Source organism: Bufo gargarizans, chromosome 3 (genome assembly GCF_014858855.1).
Source record: "Bufo gargarizans isolate SCDJY-AF-19 chromosome 3, ASM1485885v1, whole genome shotgun sequence".
NCBI classification, from domain to species: domain Eukaryota; kingdom Metazoa; phylum Chordata; class Amphibia; order Anura; family Bufonidae; genus Bufo; species Bufo gargarizans.
The window spans coordinates 617,077,232-617,096,564 of NC_058082.1; positions in this window are offsets into that span (position 1 = coordinate 617,077,232).

A 19,333-nucleotide genomic window follows, 5' to 3' on the forward strand; every position below is an offset into this window, starting at 1 on the left:
TGGCTTCAAACAATACATCCCAAGCAAGCGCGCCCGGTATGGGGTCAAATTGTATAAGCTCTGTGAAAGGGCCACAGGCTATACCCACAAATTTCGGATCTATGAGGGAAAAGATCAGACCCTGGAGCCGGTCGGTTGCCCTGACTACCTGGGGAGCAGTGGGAAGACAGTTTGGGACTTGGTGTCACCCTTATTCGGCAAGGGGTACCATCTTTATGTGGACAATTTTTACACAAGTGTGGCCCTCTTTAGGCATTTGTTTCTAGAACGGATTGGCGCCTGTGGTACCGCGCGAACTAGTCGCGCGGGCTTCCCCCAACGGCTCGTTACCACCCGTCTTGCAAGGGGGCAGAGGGCCGCACTGTGTAACGAAGAACTGCTCGCGGTGAAATGGAGAGACAAGCGTGACGTTTACATGCTCTCCTCCATTCACGCAGACACGACAATACAAATTAAGCGAGCAACCCGTGTCATTGAAAAGCCCCTGTCAGTCCACGACTATAACCTTCACATGGGAGGGGTGGACTTCAATGACCAGATGTTGTCTCCGTATTTAGTTTCCCACAGAACCAGACGCTGGTATAAGAAGGTGTCTGTATATTTAATTCAATTGGCTCTGTACAATAGTTTTGTTCTCTACAGTAAGGCTGGGAGAACTGGATCCTTCCTCAAATTTCAGGAAGAGATCATCGAGAACCTCCTGTACCCAGGAGGTTCCGTGGCCCCATCCACCAGTGTAGTTAGCCGTCTACACGAGCGACATTTCCCCAATGTCGTTCCTGGTACCTCAACCCAACTGTCACCCCGAAAAAGATGTTGTGTCTGTAGCAGGAGTGGAATAAGGCGTGACACCCGCTATTTCTGTCCTGACTGTCCTGACCACCCTGCCATATGCTTTGGAGAGTGTTTCCGGAAGTACCACTCACAGGTACACTATTAGCATAGGGATCATCTCACCAGGACAGGCACACAGGGCTATTAGGGCCCATTCACTCACAGCTGCTGCTGCAAACGTCTCCTTTCACATGGGACAAAGTTTATATGTTCTGTTGCAAAGTTAATAAAATTATTGCGTTGCGGCCTGGTTTTTTCTTTTTTTTTTTTCTCTTTTTTTACCTTCCAGGTGGACCAACCGATCGACCAGCTGCAGCACCGATGTGCATTCTGACAGAAGCATTGCGCTGCTGTCAGATTACACACAAGTCGGTGTATGCGGCGCTGCAAGACAGGATTTTCTCCTCTGCAGTAACAGATATGTTTGCCGAGGCATACGAGCTGAGGAGGAGGCGGCGTTCCTATGCTTTGGCAAACACTTTGTATATATATATAAAAAAAAAATCAAAAAAATCCCGGCAATGATTTATTTATCCACATCGATTGATGTGAATGGAGAAATCTGGTTTGCCAGGGCATACGAGCTAAGTGGGTATGGATGTAGGTCGGAGCTCCTATGTCCTGGCAGACGCCTTTCCCCTCCATATTTTTTTTGGCAGAGATTTTATTCATCCACATTGATCGATGCGAATGAAGAAATCTGTGACAAAAAAAAAAAAATTCTAGGAACTCGCAGTGCCCCTCACGGAATACCTTGGGGTGTCTTCTTTCCAAAATGGGGTCACTTGTGGCGTAGTTATACTGCCCTGGCAATTTAGGGGCCCAAATGTGTGAGAAGTACCTTGCAATCAAAATGTGTAAAAAATGGCCTGCAAAATCCAAAAGGTGCACTTTGGAATATGTGCCCCTTTGCCCACCTTGGCAGCAAAAAAGTGTAAAAAATCTGGTATCGCCGTACTCAGGAGAAGTTGGGGAATGTGTTTTGGGGTGTCATTTTACATATACCCATGCTGGGTGAGAAAAATATCTTGGTCAAATGCCAACTTTGTATAAAAAAATGGGAAAAGTTGTATTTTGCCAAGATATTTCTCTCACCCAGCATGGTTATATGTAAAATGACACCCCAAAACACATTCCCCAACTTCTCCTGAGTACGGCGATACCAGATGTGTGACACTTTTTTGCTGCCAAGGTGGGCAAAGGGGCACATATTCCAAAGTGCACCTTTCGGATTTCACCGGTCATTTTTTACACATTTTGATTGCAAAGTTCTTCTCACACATTTGGGCCCCTAAATTGCCAGGGCAGTATAACTACCCCAAAAGTGACCCCATTTTGGAAAGAAGACACCCCAAGGTATTCTGTGAGGGGCATGGTGAGTTCCTAGAATTTTTTATTTTTTGTTGCAAGTTAGTGGAATATGATACTTTGTAAGAAAAAAATAAATAAAAAATCATCATCATTTTCCGCTAACTTGTGACAAAAAATAAAAAGTTCTATGAACTCACTATGCCCATCAGCGAATACCTTAGGGTGTCTACTTTCCGAAATGGGGTCACTTGCCGGGTTTTTCTACTGTTTGGGCATTGTAGAACCTCAGGAATCATAACAGGTGCTCAGAAAATCAGAGCTGTTTCAAAAAGCGGAAATTCACATTTTTTACCCAAACCATTTTTTTTTTTTGCCCAAACATTTTTTTTTTATCAAAGACATGTAGAACAATAAATTTGGCGTTTTTTTTGCAAAATTTTACAGCTGAAAGTGAAAAATGTCATTTTTTTGCAAAAAAATCGTTACATTTTGATTAATAACAAAAAAAGTAAAAATGTCAGCAGCAATAAAATACCACCAAATGAAAGCTCTATTAGTGAGAAGAAAAGGAGGTAAAATTAATTTGGGTGGTAAGTTGCATGACCGAGCGATAAACGGTGAAAGGAGTGTAGTGCCGAAGTGTAAAAAGTGCTCTGGTCATGAAGGGGGTTTCAGCTAGCGGGGCTGAAGTGGTTAAGGGGGTTTAAGCTAGGGGGGTTGAAGTGGTTAAAGGATAACTGTCGTTGCACTCCCTGTCCCTGCACTTGGCAGACGCTCCCTCACTCAGCAGAGCTGGAGGATGCAGAGTTGAACCAGCGCAGACCAGGAAAGGGAGATCTGCCGTCTGCTCAGTGTATAAATGAAAGCAACATGTGGTAAGAGGACCCCTTTGTGCTGCAGGAGATTAACCCTTTATGGGGGAGGGCTCTGGTTTCTGACACTTTTGGGGGGCTATTGTTACTGGCTAGTGAGGGCAGGCGGGATTAGCCTCAGGGTGAGGGCAGTGGCGGCCATCTTAACTGAATAGTAAAATTGCAGTTTTATGCAGACTGGTTGCTAACGGCTGAATCTTATTAAATATGGGATAAGTCAGTCTAATAGTAACTGATTCTGGAATATCATGTTATTAGTAACTACATATGAAAATTGAAATTAAGGTCTAAGTGTGACAGTTATCCTTTAAATTATTTCTTACTTATCTTAGGATAGACATGCGTTTCTTCCAGGCATGTTTAAATTCACTTACTGTAGATTTCACAGTAAATGAATTACTGTGTGAGCACACCAATGGCGCATAGCTACTATGTGGGGGTAGTATCGGAGCATAATTACTGTGTGGGAGCACCAATGAGGCATAGCTACTAGTGTCATTTGCATAATCTTGAATATGGGAAAGGCATGCAACTAGTGTTTCAGCTAAAAAAACAAGGCAGGATGTCTTCTATTCTGGCAGCATTCCGTTTTGTGACTGGACACAAAACCGTTGCAAGCTGCGGTTTTGTGTTTGGTCATAAAAACTGAACAAAACGTATGCATCACTGAAAAAAAATGTAAGACAATGGTGACAGATCAGTTTTTTAGGAGCCTATTGACTTTCAATGTATTTAGTGAAGAATCCATTTTTTTCTGTATTCATTTCATGCAACCACATCCTAACGGAACGGATGCATACTGATGTACAAAATAAAAACGGATCCATTTAATACCGGTATTGAGATCCTCTGCTGGATCTCAATACTGGGATTAACAGCGCAAGTGTGAAAGTAGCATTAGGCTACTTTCACATCTGTGCTTTCCCTTTCCGCTATTGAGATCCGTTATAGGATCTCAATAGCGGGGGAAAATGCTTCCGTTTTGTCCCCATTTATTGTCAATGAGGACAAAACTGAACTGAATGAAACAGAATGCACCAGAATGCATTCCATTCCGTTTGGATGCGTCCCCGACGCAGACAGAATAACGCAGCATTTTTCTGTCTGCGATGTGTGCGGAGCAAGACGGATCCGTTCTGACACACAATGTAAGTCAAAGGTGACAGATCTGTTTTCTCAGACACAATAGAAAACAGATCCGTTCCCCATTGACTTTCAATGGTGCTCATGCTGGATCCATCATGGCTATATAAGACATAATACAACCGGATCCGTTCATGATGGATGCAGACGATTGTATTATTGTGATGGAAGCATTTTTGCTGATCCATGATGGCTCCAGCAAAAACACTGATATGAAAGTAGCCTAACACTTATGATCTAATGTCTCTGCCCAGCTCTACCCACAAGACATAAAAAAAAAATCAAACATATAAACCTGTTAATCCCCCTCACACCAATACACAATATCACTATTATTTAGTCTTCAGTCAAGAGCACAAACCGTAGAGCTCCACTTCCAATCATTACTTCTACATTTTATTACCTGCATACCGTTACCATCGCTAGACTATTGCCCATCAGTATTTCTTAATGACCTTTATCTTTATATTTGTCTTCATAAGCTGATATTGCATCTCTGGAGACATTGAATGCAAGGGGATTTTTAACCCTTTTTGTTTGTCTTTTATGTTGTTTCACTTGAAAGGATACCATTAAAAATGCAATAATCAACTCTAACAAATGATATGTCAAGAAGTGTTTTATGAACACCGCAAAGTGTTTATCAAAATTTGCCATTGTTTCCTGTTAGCGACTTAAGGATGTTGCTTTTTTTTTTCCAACCGCAAAAGAACAGAAAAGTGACAGAAAGTTATTGAAAGTTACAAGTCAGGAACTTACTTATTTGGATTCGCTGTGCTTTTGCCCCCCCCTGCTGGAAGATTAGTGAAGTGCAGGCACACATCCTAGAAGCTGATCACGTACATACTGTAGATCTTGTCACCCTTCTCGTTTTTCTCCCTCCCTGTTTTTCACAGACAGGAGCTAATAAATCTGACAATTGGACTGTAATGATGTCAATTAACACCGCTAACTTTAAATCTCTCAAAACAAACTTTGTAAAGCAATTTTATCTACTACTTCATCCTGCTCCCTGCATACAGGCTGGCAAATACTACCACGCTGATTAATTGTTTTTGACCCCAGGATCATGCGTAGAATGCTAATATTTTCCATGAGTGGATGGCTAAAACAACTCTGGTGTGTTTTGTAAGGAATGTGGCCTATTATAGCTTGTAAGTCACATCCTTCATGTCGGGCTCGCCAGTTTAAGGACAATAGATTCATGTGCTCGTTGCTTTGCTGCACAATGCTCTGTGTTCCAGCTCAGTCTTACACTAGGAGACTTTCCGGTGAATAGCTCACGGGCCTGTTCAATAAACTAACACTACACATACGGTCAAATGCTGTATTTGTATTCCATGTGTCTGAATTATAAGCAGCGGTATAATAAGGATTCATGTGCTGCCATTAGTCTTTGTTTAACAAACACAATAGAATTTTCTATGAACAATTGATATTTTATTATAGCAAGTGGGACCATTTGTTATCAGGAGAGAGTAATACAAGATGAAAGTGAAAGCTATGTATAATAGTGTGTACGTACGTACATACATACATACACACTGTATATATGCCATCAATATCAGATACGTTCAGGTCTCACCTCTGGGACCTCCTATCTCCCAGAACAGATCCCCTAAAGAAAAGGTTGCTCAAGCATGGCCAACCTCCATTTATTGCTATGGGAGTTCTGAAAATAGCAGAATGCTCTCAATTTACAGTTCCTCTATAGGACATTCAAAAACAGCTGAGTAGTGGGATGTTGTCCTTCACTTCTGGTGATAGGAGGGGGTCTCGGGCGTGGGGCCTGCACCTATATGACATTGGTTGTGTGACGGTCACGTACACTACACACAGGGGGGAGGATAGTGACCACTGCGCTCCACCCTCACCCCTGGCCCTGCCTACTTGCCTCGCAAGTCCTAATGACAGGGACAACTAGACTACAGTCCCTAACTTAGGATACGTGCTGGGAAGACAGACAAGACAAATAACGGAACGTCAACAGACCGGGTCAATACCTAGAGAGCTACGCAGTACCAAGGAATGAGCAGAGAATAGTCAGGAAAAGCCAAGGTCAAATACCAGGATAGAAACGAAGTACAACAGGAGTCCGCAAAGAATCGTCAGGTGGAAGCCGGAGTCAGGATACCAGGAGAGATGCGCAGTACAGGAGGAGCAGGCAAAGGATCGTCAGGGAACAGGGTCAGGTAGTATTCAGTAGTCCAACAAATAGCCAGGAACCAAGAATTAACAGGCAACCTGTGGCCAGCAGGCTGCCTGTATTTATAGTGGGGAGTGAGGGTCATGTGACGTGGCCAGCATCACATGACCGACAGACCAACCAGTCGAGCACCGAGTGATCAGCTTGGTGCTTAAGGCCTCTTTCACACTTGCGCTGTCCGGATCCGGCGTGTACTCCACTTGCTGGAATTACACGCCGGATCCGGAAAAACGCAAGTGTACTGAAAGCATTTGAAGACTCCCTGTTTACCCCCCTATCATTGATCACCCCCCTGTCATTGATCACCCCCTTGTAAGGCTCCATTCAGACGTCCGTATGTGTTTTACAGATCCTCGGATCCGCAAAACACATACGGACGTCTGAATGGAGCCTTACAGGGGGGTGATCAATGACAGGGTGGTGATCACCCCATATAGACTCCCTGATCACCCCCCTGTCATTGATCACCCCCCTGTCATTGATCACCCCCCCTGTAAGGCTCCATTCAGACGTCCGTATGTGTTTTACGGATCCACAGATCCATGGATCAGATCCGTAAAACACATACGGACGTCTGAATGGAGCCTTACAGGGGGGTGATCAATGACAGGGGGGTGATCACCCCATATAGACTCCCTGATCACCCCCCTGTCATTGATCACCCCCCTGTAAGCCTCCATTCAGACGTCCATATGTGTTTTACGGATCCACGGATCCATGGATCGGATCCGCAAAACAGATACGGACCACTAAATGGAGCCTTACAGGGGGGGTGATCACCCCATATAGACTCCCTGATCACCCCCCTGTCATTGATCACCCCCCTGTAAGGCTCCATTCAGACATCCCTATGTGTTTTGCGGATCTGATCCATGGATCCGTGGATCCGCAAAACACATACGGACCTCTGAATGGAGCCTTACAGGGGGGTGATCAATGACAGGGGGGTGATCAGGGAGTCTATATGGGGTGATCACCCCCCTGTCATTGATCACCCCCCTGTAAGGCTCCATTAAGACGTCCGTATGTGTTTTGCGGATCCGCGGATCCGCAAAACACGGACACCGCGGATCTGCAAATTACATACGGACGTCTGAATGAAGCCTTACAGGGGGGTGATCAATGACAGGGTGGTGATCACCCCATATAGACTCCCTGATCACCCCCCTGTCATTGATCACCTCCCTGTAAGGCTCCATTCAGACATTATTTTGGCACAAGTTAGCGGAAATGGATTTTTTTAATTGTTATTTTTTAATTTTTTCTTACAAAGTCTCATATTCCACTAACTTGTGACAAAAAATAAAATCTCACATGTACTCACCATACCCCTCACGGAATCCAAATGCGTAAATTTTTTTAGACATTTATATTCCAGACTTCTTCTCACGCTTTAGAGCCCCTAAAATGCAAGGGCAGTATAAATACCCCACATGTGACCCCATTTCGGAAAGAAGAAACCCCAAGGTATTCGCTGAGGTGCATATTGAATACATGAAAGATTGAACTTTTTGTCCCAAGTTAGCGGAAAGGGAGACTTCGTGAGAAAAAACAAAAAAAATCAATTTACGCTAACTTGTGCCCAAAAAAAAAAACTTCTATGAACTCGCCATGCCCCTAATGGAATACCTTGGGGTGTCTTCTTTCCAAAATGGGGTCACATGTGGGGTATTTATACTCCCCTGGCATTTTAGGGGCCCTAAAGCGTGAGAAGAAGTCTGGGATCCAAATGTCTAAAAATGCCCTCCTAAAAGGAATTTGGGCCCCTTTGCGCATCTAGGCTGCAAAAAATTGTCACACATGTGGTATCGCCGTACTCAGGAGAAGTAGGGCTATGTGTTTTGGGGTGTCTTTTTACATATACCCATGCTGGGTGAGAGAAATATTTCTCTATAATGACAACTTTGTATAAAAAAATGTGAAAAGTTGACTTTTAGAGAGATATTTCTCTCACCCAGCATGGGTATATGTAAAAATACACCCCAAAACACGTTTCCCTACTTCTTCCGAGTACGGCGATACCACATGTGTGACACTTTTTTGCAGCCTAGGTGGGCAAAGGGGCCCAATTTCTAAAGAGCACCTTTAGGATTTCATAGGGCATTTTTTACACATTTTGACTACAAACTACTTCTCACGCTTTAGGGCCCCTAAAATTCCAGGGCAGTATAACTACCCCACAAGTGACCCCATATTGGAAAGAAAACACCCCAAGGTATTCCGTGAGGGGCATGGCGAGTTCCTAGAATTTTTTATTTTTTGTCACAAGTTTCCCTGTACAGTCTGACACCAGCAGCACTGTTTGGACAGTGTCCGACACACCCACTATTGCAATCAGTACTTTTACTGCAGACTGCTGAGTGAATGTATTTGTAAACTTCTAGCAGTAATAATTAGTGATGGATGAACATCGGCCGGGACGTTTCGCGAACCCACGTTCACGATCAAATGTTCGCTAACCGCGCGTTCACTTTAATGGCAGGCAAACCTGAAAAACCTTCAGGTCATATTTCCAGCGACCAAATACTTACTAGAAGTGCACAAATAGTCCCACAACATGGACAGTGACATACCAGAGGGGGATCAATGGGAAAAATTCCCACTAAAAATATGTATTTTAATCAGGGGCCATTTTTATGCATCAAAGGAAAACTCTCAAAAATGTGCCCTGCTTAAGCCTATAAAAATGTTATTTTAGGCCACGGGAGTACGGGCCCCCAAAATTAGGCATTCACCTGACAGAAAAGAACAAGTGATTATGTGGCTGGAGGTATATTAGACGGTCAGTGGATAACAATTTTACTGTAGACCAGTGGAGTAGAGGCCCAAAACATTAGGCATTCACCGGAGAGAAAAGAACAAGTGATTATGTGTCTGGAGGTATATTAGACAGTCAGTGGACAACAATTTACTGTAGACCACTGGAGTAGAGGCCCCAAAATTTAGGCATTCACCTGACAGAAAAGAACAAGTGATTATGTGGCTGGAGGTACATTAGGCATTCACTCAATAAATTTTTTTACTGTAGACCCCTGGAGTAGAGGCCCCAAAAATTGGGCATTCACCTGACAGAAAAGGTTTTTTGTGCCACTGTATATACATAAGTCAAGGACCATTATTTGTTCTGTATGGTGGTGGATATGTGTGGGCTGGCATGAGGAACTTCTATTACACGTGGTCGTCACAGGTGTTGAATTCCTCAGAGATCCATGCCTCATTTATTTTTAGAAATGTGAGGTAGTCCACACTATTGTGAGCTAGGCGAGTGCGCTTATCGGTCACGATCCCTCCTGCTGCACTGAACGTCCTTTCAGAAAGGCCACTTGACGAGGGGCAAGCCAAGAGTTCCATGGCAAATTGTGCCAGTAGTCCAGGGGTTCCTTGCTTCTGAGAGCGTCCACATCGGCCGTTAATCCGATGTAGTTGGACAACTGTGGGTTTAAGCATTCCCTGAGGCTGGATCCGGAAGACGCCTCTCGATGGGTTGGCTGCTAGAATGATCTCATATCCGAACTGACCAACACATCTTCAAACCGCCCTCTTTTTGCAGGCACGGTAGGATTGGTACCTGCACATGTTTTGCTGTGGGTGGAAATTCCTCTGCCAGCGCCCACAACAGCAGAATGCAGCATACCTCGCAGCAAGGCCTGGAAATGCTTAATTCTGACAGGCCTCTGTGATGCTAGTAACATGTCCGCCATTTTGTATTTGTACCGTGGGTCTAAGTACATTGCCACCCAGTACTGGTCCTTGCCCTTTATGTTTTTATAAGGGGGTCCCTCTTCAAACACTGGAGCATGAAGGCCCCCATTTGCCCAAAAATAGAAGCGGTGGAGCGCCCCGTGCTCCTGCTCATTGCCCAGGAATATGTCATCCTCGGTCTCCTCCCCCCAGCCACGGACGACACCAGGGATCACCGGAAAGTTTTTAGTCCAACTCAAAGCCTGCTCTCCAGCCACCATCCTCCTTCAACTCCTCTTCAGACTCCTGCTGACTTGTCTCAGATGGAGTAGCTACCCCATGGAATTCATTCAGCATTGCTATTTTCTCATCTTCCAGCTCCTGCTTCTCGACGGCTTGATCAATGACATGATGCAATGCACGCTCCAGAAAGAAGTCACTGATGGTGCCCTGGCTACGACTGACCAGTTTAATGATCTCATCACATGGTCACAGAAGTCTGCATGCGTCGCGCATGAGCAGCCACTGGCGCGGTGAAAAGAAACCAAGCTCCCAGAACCTGTCCTGCTGCAGAGTTTGTACAGGTAGTCGTTAACGGCACATTGCTGCTGGAGCAGTCTATCAAGCATATTCAAGGTGGAGTTCCAGCTCGTCGGGCTGTCTCAAATCAGACGTCTGACAGGCAGGTAGTGTCGCCGCTGAACATCAGCAAGGCGAGCCATGGCTGTGTAACCATCTTCTAAAATGGCCAGAGATTTTCCTGGCCTCCTGCAAGACGTCCTGGACCCCAGGGTATTTGGAAATGAATCGCTGCACGACTAAGTTCAGGACTTGTGCCATGCACGGCATCTGTGTCATTTTGCCCTGTTACAGCCTGCTCAGCAGACTGGCACCGTTGTTGCATACCACTTTACTAACTGTCAAATTGAGCGGGGTTAGCCACTGATCGGCCTGTGACCGCAGAGCTGAAAGCAGTGCAGGACCGGTGTGGCTTTTGGCTTCCAGGCACAACAGCAGCAGCACAGCATGGCAACGTCTCACCTGGCACGTCAAAGAGGTTCTGGGGAGCATTGGGGGTGCAGCGGAAGAGGTGGTAACAGTGGAAAAGAAGGAGTCAGCCGAGGAGGAGACGGAGGATGGAGTAGGAGGAGGAGAAGTAGAGGCAGGCCTGCCTGCAATCCGTGGCGGTAACACCAAATCCATACTGGTGCCATGGGTTACATGCTTGACGGCTGTCAGAAGGTTCACCCAGTGGGCAATAAAAGTTATGTACCTTCCCTGCCCGTGTTTGCTAGACCACATGTCTGTGGTCAGATATATCTTGGCACCGACACTGTGTGCCAGAGATATATTCAATTGCCACTGAACATGGCCACATAGCTCTGGGATGCCCTTTTGGGAGAAATATTTCCTTCCAGGGACCCTCCATTGCTTTGTGCCAATTGCCACAACTTTTCTAATGGCCTCAGAGTCCACCAATTTATATGGCAGTAGTTGACGGGCGAGCAGTTCCAACAATACAGCGGTCAGCCATTGGGCAAGAGGGTTATCCGGCGTCATCAACTTTTTACGCTTGAACATTTGGGCCACAGAAGCCTGCCTTCTGCCAGATGAACGCGACGACAGCACGGTGGAAGGTGGAGTGGAGGACAAATGGGAGGAGAGAGGAGAAGGATAAGAGTCAGGACGAGAAGCGCCGGGAGTGTCACTTTGTGGGCTCTAATGGTTTTGCTCCCACTGGGCTCGGTGATGGGAAGCCATGTACCTTCTTAAGGCGGTCGTCCCTAGGTGAGTGTTGGGCTTACCGCGACTTATGCGTCGACAGCAGAGGCTGCAGATGACAACACTATTTTCAGCAGCTGACACGTTAAAAAAAGCCCACATTGTGGAGTATTTTGTGGAAGCAGGTATATTGCACCTTTCAATCAGTATTTTGTGGAAACAGGTATATAGAACACCTGAATCAATATTTGGTGGAGGCAGGTATATCACACCCCTCAATCTGTATTTTGTGGAAGCAGGTATATTGCACCCCTCAATCAGTATTTTGTGGAAGCAGGTATATAGAACCCCTTAGTCAGTATTTTGTAGAAACAGGTATATCGCACCCCTCAATCTGTATTTTGTGGAGACAGGTATATAGAACCCCTGAATCAATATTTGGTGGAAGCAGGTATATTGCACCCCTCAATCAGTATTTTCTGGAAGCAGGTTTATAGAACCTTTTAATCAGTATTTTGTAAAAGCAGTTATATAGAACCCCTTAATCTGTATTTTGTGGAAGCACGTATATAGAACACCTGAATCAATATTTGGTGGTAACAGGTATATCGCACCCTTTAATCTATTTTTTGCAGAAGCAGGTATATCAACCCCTTTAATCAGTTTTTTGTGGAAGCAGCTATATTGCACCCCTCAATCAGTAATTTATGGAACCAGGTATATATAACCCCTTAATCAGTATTTTTTAGAAGCAGTTATATCGCACCCCTCAATCAGTATGTTGTAGAGACAGGTATATGGAACCCCTGAATCCATATTTAGTTGAAGCAGGTATATTGCACCCTTCAATTAGTATTTTGAGGAAGCCAGTGTATCACAGGCCTCAATCAATATTTGGTGGAAGCAGGTATATCGCCCCACTCAATAAGTATTTTGCTGTATCAAGTATATCGCACCCCTTAATCTATATTTTGCAGAAGCAGGTATATTGCACCCGTCAATCAGTATTTTGTTGAAGCAGGTATATTGCACCCCTCAATCAGTATTTTGTGGAAGCAGGTCTATAGAACCCCTTAATCAGTATGTTGTGGAGACAGGAATATGGAACCCCTGAATCAATATTTGGTGGAAGCAGGTATATCGCACCCTTCAATCAGTACTTTGTGGAAGCGGGTATATACAACCCCTTAATCAGTATTTTGTAGAAGCAGGTATCTTGCACCCCTCAATCAATATTTAGTGGAAGCAGGTATATCGCTCCCCTCAATCAGTATTTTGTGGAAGCAGGAATATCAAACCCCTTAATCAGTATTTTGTGGAAGCAGGTACATCGCACCCCTCAATACATTTTTTTGGGGGGCAACAAGTATATCACACCCATTGCAAATAGTTGTTCCAATAACACTTGTCCTTCTATAAACCTGCGGTATCGCAGCAGAACCGCACACAACTGCTGCACAATGCAAATGCACTATAATATAATTTCTATGTTGGAAAGTATATTATAGGTATATCACACCGCTCAATCAGCTATATCACACCAACAACAGATATATCACACCAATTGCAATTAGCTATTCCAATAGCATTTGTCCCTCTATATAGCTGCAGTACCGCAGCAGAACCGCACACAACTGCTGCACAATACAAATGCACTATAATATACTTTCTGCGTTAGAAAGTATCTTATAAGTATATCACACCTATCAATAGCACACCTATACCAGTCCTTAAAAGGACTTTTGTGGCCCTATTAGCTAGTGTTTGGTGTCCATAACAGTCTGTCCCTTCTCCACAAAGAAACCTCTCCCTACTCTGGCAAAACACAGAATGTAAAAGGGCTGCCAGATCAGATTCTTTTATAGGGTGGGGGTTAGTGCTGAGTGAGCATGCTCTGCGGAACAGCAGTTCGGTTCGAGCATTGCTATGCTCGGCACATCGCAGTGTTCAGCCGAATACTGTGTATGCTCAAGCACAATTGAACACTATGAAAATCAATCGGAGACCCGAGCATTAAACCTGACACTCTCTGCTATGAAAAAGTGTCTGGTTCACAGAAAAAGGTTAGAAATTGATAGAAACACCACTGAAATGGTTTGAAAACAGCATGGGAAGGACGTCTGGATGCATCTTGAACTCCCATTACCTATGACATACAATAGACAACCACACAAAGGCTTTATACCAAAAGCCTGGTATGTGCAAGCCAACAATCTATCCGTGAGACAGATACAGTCAGCATACCTTACAATGGCAGCCTTGTGCACTATGAGACATTCAAAACCAGCTCTCATCTGACTGAAAGCCAGTAAGCCTCAAAGTTGCTTCATAACTGTTGGATGGCTTTGGTGGACCTGCGCACCTAGATCATTATCATTAGGGTGACAAAAATGTTTTGATTGTCTGAACATAATATTCAAAAACCTTTCTATAAAGTTTTGTGATGTAAACTAATTTGCATAAACGTGGAGTCCCTATGTAATTTTGCATGGGAACTGCAGGTGGTATAAGTAGATAGTGAATGCTAGGAGAAGTAGTCATAGGTACTGCTACTCCTAGCATCCACTATGTACTTATACTACCTTCATTCAATATGTAATTTTGCATGGGAACTGCAGGTAGTATAAGTACATAGTGAATACTAGGAGTAGTAGTCCTAGGTACTGCTACTTCTAGCATCCGTTATGTACTTATACTACCTGCAGCACCCTATGCAAAAATATATTGGGACTGCAGGTAGTATAAGTACATTGTGGATGCTAGGAGTAGCAGTACCTAGGACTAATACTCCTATCATCCACTATGTACTTATACTACCTGCAGTCTCTATGCAAAAGTACATGCGGATTGCAGGTAGTATAAGTGCAAGGTGGATGCTAGGAGTAGCAGTATCTAGGACTACTACTCCTATCATCCACTATGTACTTATACTACCTGCAGTCCCTATGTGCTTTTGCATAGGGTGCTGCAGGGTGTAGAAGTACATAGTGAATACTAGGAGTAGCAGTACCTAGGACTACTACTCATAGCATCAACTATGTACTTGTACTACCTGCAGTCCATATATACTTTTGAATAGCTACTGCAGGTAGTATAAGTACATAGTGGATGCCAGGAGTAGTAGTCTTACATACAAGAATATGACTAGCACTCCTTTTATTACTGTTTTAGAAAAAGTGGCAGACAGCCCGCCAGCATGTCACACGACCGCCTGCCTGAAAGCCCCCTGAAGCCCCCTGAAAGCTATCAGCAAGGCTGTCTGCCAGACAGCCTTGCTGATAGCCTGCCCACCTTAATTTTTCTTTTAAAAAATGACAAGTAAGTAATATTTTCGTGGGTCTGTTGTCTTCTGTAAAGTTCAATTTTTTTTATTTTTTATATAAGCATATCTTCTTTAAGTGAGACCGGGAGCTCTCCTCCTCAGCAACGTCACCAACATGATACTGTAAGTCAAGTTGGGTAGCATTCCCAACTGTAATATTGTGTCATTATTCTAATTATTATAATTATTGCTCAGTCATCGTCTCTGAAGGAGATGCATCCTGTCCAAGAAAGGTGGAGGACAGCAAAAGGTAGGAGTTGAATTTATTTATTTTCCTCAAAAATATGTTATTGTATGTTCTTAAATAAAAAAATGTTTTCCGTATTTTGCAGCCATTTCATCCCATTGACTCTCAGAGAGGTCGTCGAGCCTCTGCCAGAGGAAGTCGGGTCGTGTGAGTATTTTCAAAGTCTTTGTAATTTAAAAAGTTTCAAACAGTATGTTAATTATTATACTTTTTTTTAGGGTTCCTGTGTCTCCCTCAGAATGGATGAGGAGGACTTCAGTTTTTTTTATTAACAATGACCTCCTCATCCAGATGGTGGAGCACTCACCATTGTGGAACCACACCAACCGCCACCACGCAGACCACCAAGCAACCCGGTCCTCTGGCACGAGATATGTGAGGCAATTGTGCCAAATTGTGAGGACCTCGGAGACAGGCAACAAAATCAGTGCAGCAAGTATACAGTATTTCATTTGTAGATAGCATACACGTATGTTTTATTGCTCAGAAGCAGTTTAACGTCTAGTTTATGTGGGTCACTGCCGCCAATAGTTTACCAACAAATTAATTTTTATTGTTGTTGTGGCTGGCAGTGTTGAGCGGCAGGGGCAATATTCAATTCCGCGATATTTAGCGAATATATGGCCGAATATTCGCGAATTCACTATCTTCATTCACTTCTTTTTTCATTAATAAAATCACAATGCAAAATTTGCTTAATACGCATGAGCAAAAAGGTGCGTGGCCTAGCAACTGTTTTCAAACTACCCAAGGTTTGAGGCAATTGGAAAAGATGGAAGCAATTTTCGAGACAGTGAGGAAGAACTCTTGATCACTGTAAGTAATTTCACATTACAGCAGTGTATTTGATTACATTTCACATGCATGTCAGACCAATCGCTTTATATGCAGATATAGTGTTATAAAATATATGTGATTGCAAAAATCGCCACTTATGATCCAATTATTTTTTTGCGATACATATAACTTCACTTTTTATCAGGTATAAGTAGATATTACTGATTGGATTAAGTATTGTTGTAACATCACAGCACTATGTCTGTAGAATGTACGTATGGACAGCATAGAAATATCTCTCACATGCACATTGCACATCCATTTTCCTGCCGCATACTATATACCCCACACACACACACAAACACAGTCTATAGATTAAAGATTGTGGTGTCCTGTTGCTCAGGACTCAGGAGAAGCTTCTTTGTCTTACCACCAGTATTTACTGGTTCATTTAGAGTTACCCAGGGTGCACCACGGAGAGGCGAACCAGCTATACACCCCATACCGTACCGTCACTTCACTAGACAGGTACATCTCTGCTCAGCTGGCCAATATCCGATTGCTCAGACACCACACACATACAATTGCAATACAATCCCATCTTATAATGATAACATTAAATCTAATATTTCCGCTTCGAAGACTAAATTATTTTTGTTGTTTTGCTTAGGACATTATTTACAATACTTGTATTAAAAAAAATTGGGATTATATGCTTGCATCTTTATCCTGCAGCGCATGTAGGAGCAGGGCTATGACCAGACCCGGGTCCACGCTGAGAGGCAGGCCATTGTGAGTGAGATCTGTTCCGAGCTCAAGAGGAAGTTTAAGGCCAATCACCCTAGGATGGCTATATAAAAAAAAATGGTCGGATTTGAAGAGGAGGAATTCGGAGCAGATCAGAGAGATCCGTGACAGAAAATGCCCAGGTACAATGCTTACATTACTTTTGAATCTCTCGCCAACACTCTGTAATGTATATATACAGTTATGAAAATAAGTATTTCATCCCTTTACAAATGATTATTTATTAACTGGTGTGACATGTAGAAAATCAGCTGGTTACATCATATATCTCTACGTCGCCATGAATATACAGGTCAGGTCCATAAATATTGGGACATGAACACAATTCTAAAATGTTTGGCTCTATACACCACCACAGTGGATTTCAAATGAAACAAACAAGATGTGCTATAACTGCAGACTGTCAGCTTTAATTTGAGGGTATTTACATCCAAATCAGGTAAACGGTGTAGGAATTACAACACTTTAAATATGTGCCTCCCACTTGTTAAGGGGCCAAATGTAATGGGACAGAATAATATCATAAATCAGACTTTCACTTTGTAATACTTGGTTGCAAATCCTTTGCAGTCAATTACAGCCTGAAGTCTGAAATGCATAGACATCACCAGTCGCTGGGTTTCATCCCTGGTAATGCTCTGCCAGGCCTCTACTGCAAATTTCTTCAGTTCCTGTTTGTTCTTCTGGCATCTTCCCTTTAGTTTTGTCTTTAGCAAGTGAAATGCATGCTCAATCGGATTCAGGTGAGGTGATTGACTTGGCCATTGCATAACATTCCACTTCTTTCCCTTAAATAAACTCTTTGGTTGCTTTTGCAGTATGTTTTGGGTCATTGTCCATCTGCACTGTGAAACGCCGTCCAATGAGTTCTGAAACATTTGGCTGAATATGAGCAGATAATATTGCCCGAAACACTTCTGAATTCATCGTGCTGCTTTTGTCAGCAGTCACATTATCAATAAATACAAGAGAACCAGTTCCATTGGCAGCCATACATGCCCACAGCATGACACTACCACCACCATGATTCACTGATGATGTGGAATGATTAGGATCATGAGCAGTTCCTTACCTTCTCCATACTCTTCTCTTCCCATCACTCTGGTACAAGTTGATTTTGGTCTCATCTGTCCATAGGATGTTGTTCCAGAATTGTGAAGGCTTTTTAAGATGTGACAAACAATAATCCGGCCTTCCTGTTTTTGAGGCTCACCAATGGTTTACATCTTGTGGTGAACCCTCTGTATTCACTCTGGTGAAGTCTTCTCTTGATTGTTGACTTTGACACACATACACCTACCTCCTGGACAGTGTTCTTGATCTGGACAACTGTTGTTAAGGGTGTTTTCTTCACCAGGGAAATAATTCTTCGGTCATCCACCACAGTTGTTTTCCGTTGTCTTCCAGGTCTTTTGGTGTTGCTGAGCTCACCGGTGCGTACCATTTTTTTAAGAATGTTCTAAACAATTGTTTTGGCCATGCCTAATGGTTTTGCTATCTCTCTGATGGGTTTGTTGTGTTTTTTTAGCCTAATGATGGCTTGCTTCACTGATAGTGACAGCTCTTTGGATCTCATCTTGAGAGTTGACAGCAACAGATTCCAAATGTAAATAGCACACTTGAAATGAACTCTGGACCTTTTATCTGCTAATTGTAGTTGGGATAATGAGGGAATAACACACACCTGGCCATGGAACAGCTGAGAAGCCAATTGTCCCATTACTTTTGGTCCCTTAAAAAGTGGGAGGCTATATGCAAACTGTTATAATTTCTACATCGTTCACCTGATTTGGATGTAAATACCCTCAAATTAGACAGTCTGCAGTTAAAGCACATCTTGTTTGTTTCATTTCAAATCCATTGTGATGGTGTATAGGGCCAAATATTTTAGCATTATATATATACACTCACCTAAAGAATTATTAGGAACACCTGTTCTATTTCTCATCAATGCGATTATCTAGTCAACCAATCACATGGCAGTTGCTTCAATGCATGTAGGGTTGTGGTCCTGGTCAAGACAATCTCCTGAACTCCAAACTGAATGTCAGAATGGGAAAGAAAGGTGATTTAAGCAATATTTGAGCGTGGCATGGTTGTTGGTGCCAGACGGGATGGTCTGAGTATTTCACAATCTGCTCAGTTACTGGGATTTTCACGTACAACCATTTCTAGGGTTTACAAAGAATGGTGTGAAAAGGGAAAACATCCAGTATGCGGCAGTCCTGTGGGCGAAAATGCCTTGTTGATGCTAGAGGTCAGAGGAGAATGGGCCGACTGATTCAAGCTGATAGAAGAGCAACGTTGACTGAAATAACCACTCATTACAACCGAGGTATGCAGCAAACCATTTGTGAAGCCACAACATGCACAACCTTGAGGCGGATGGGCTACAACAGCAGAAGACCCCA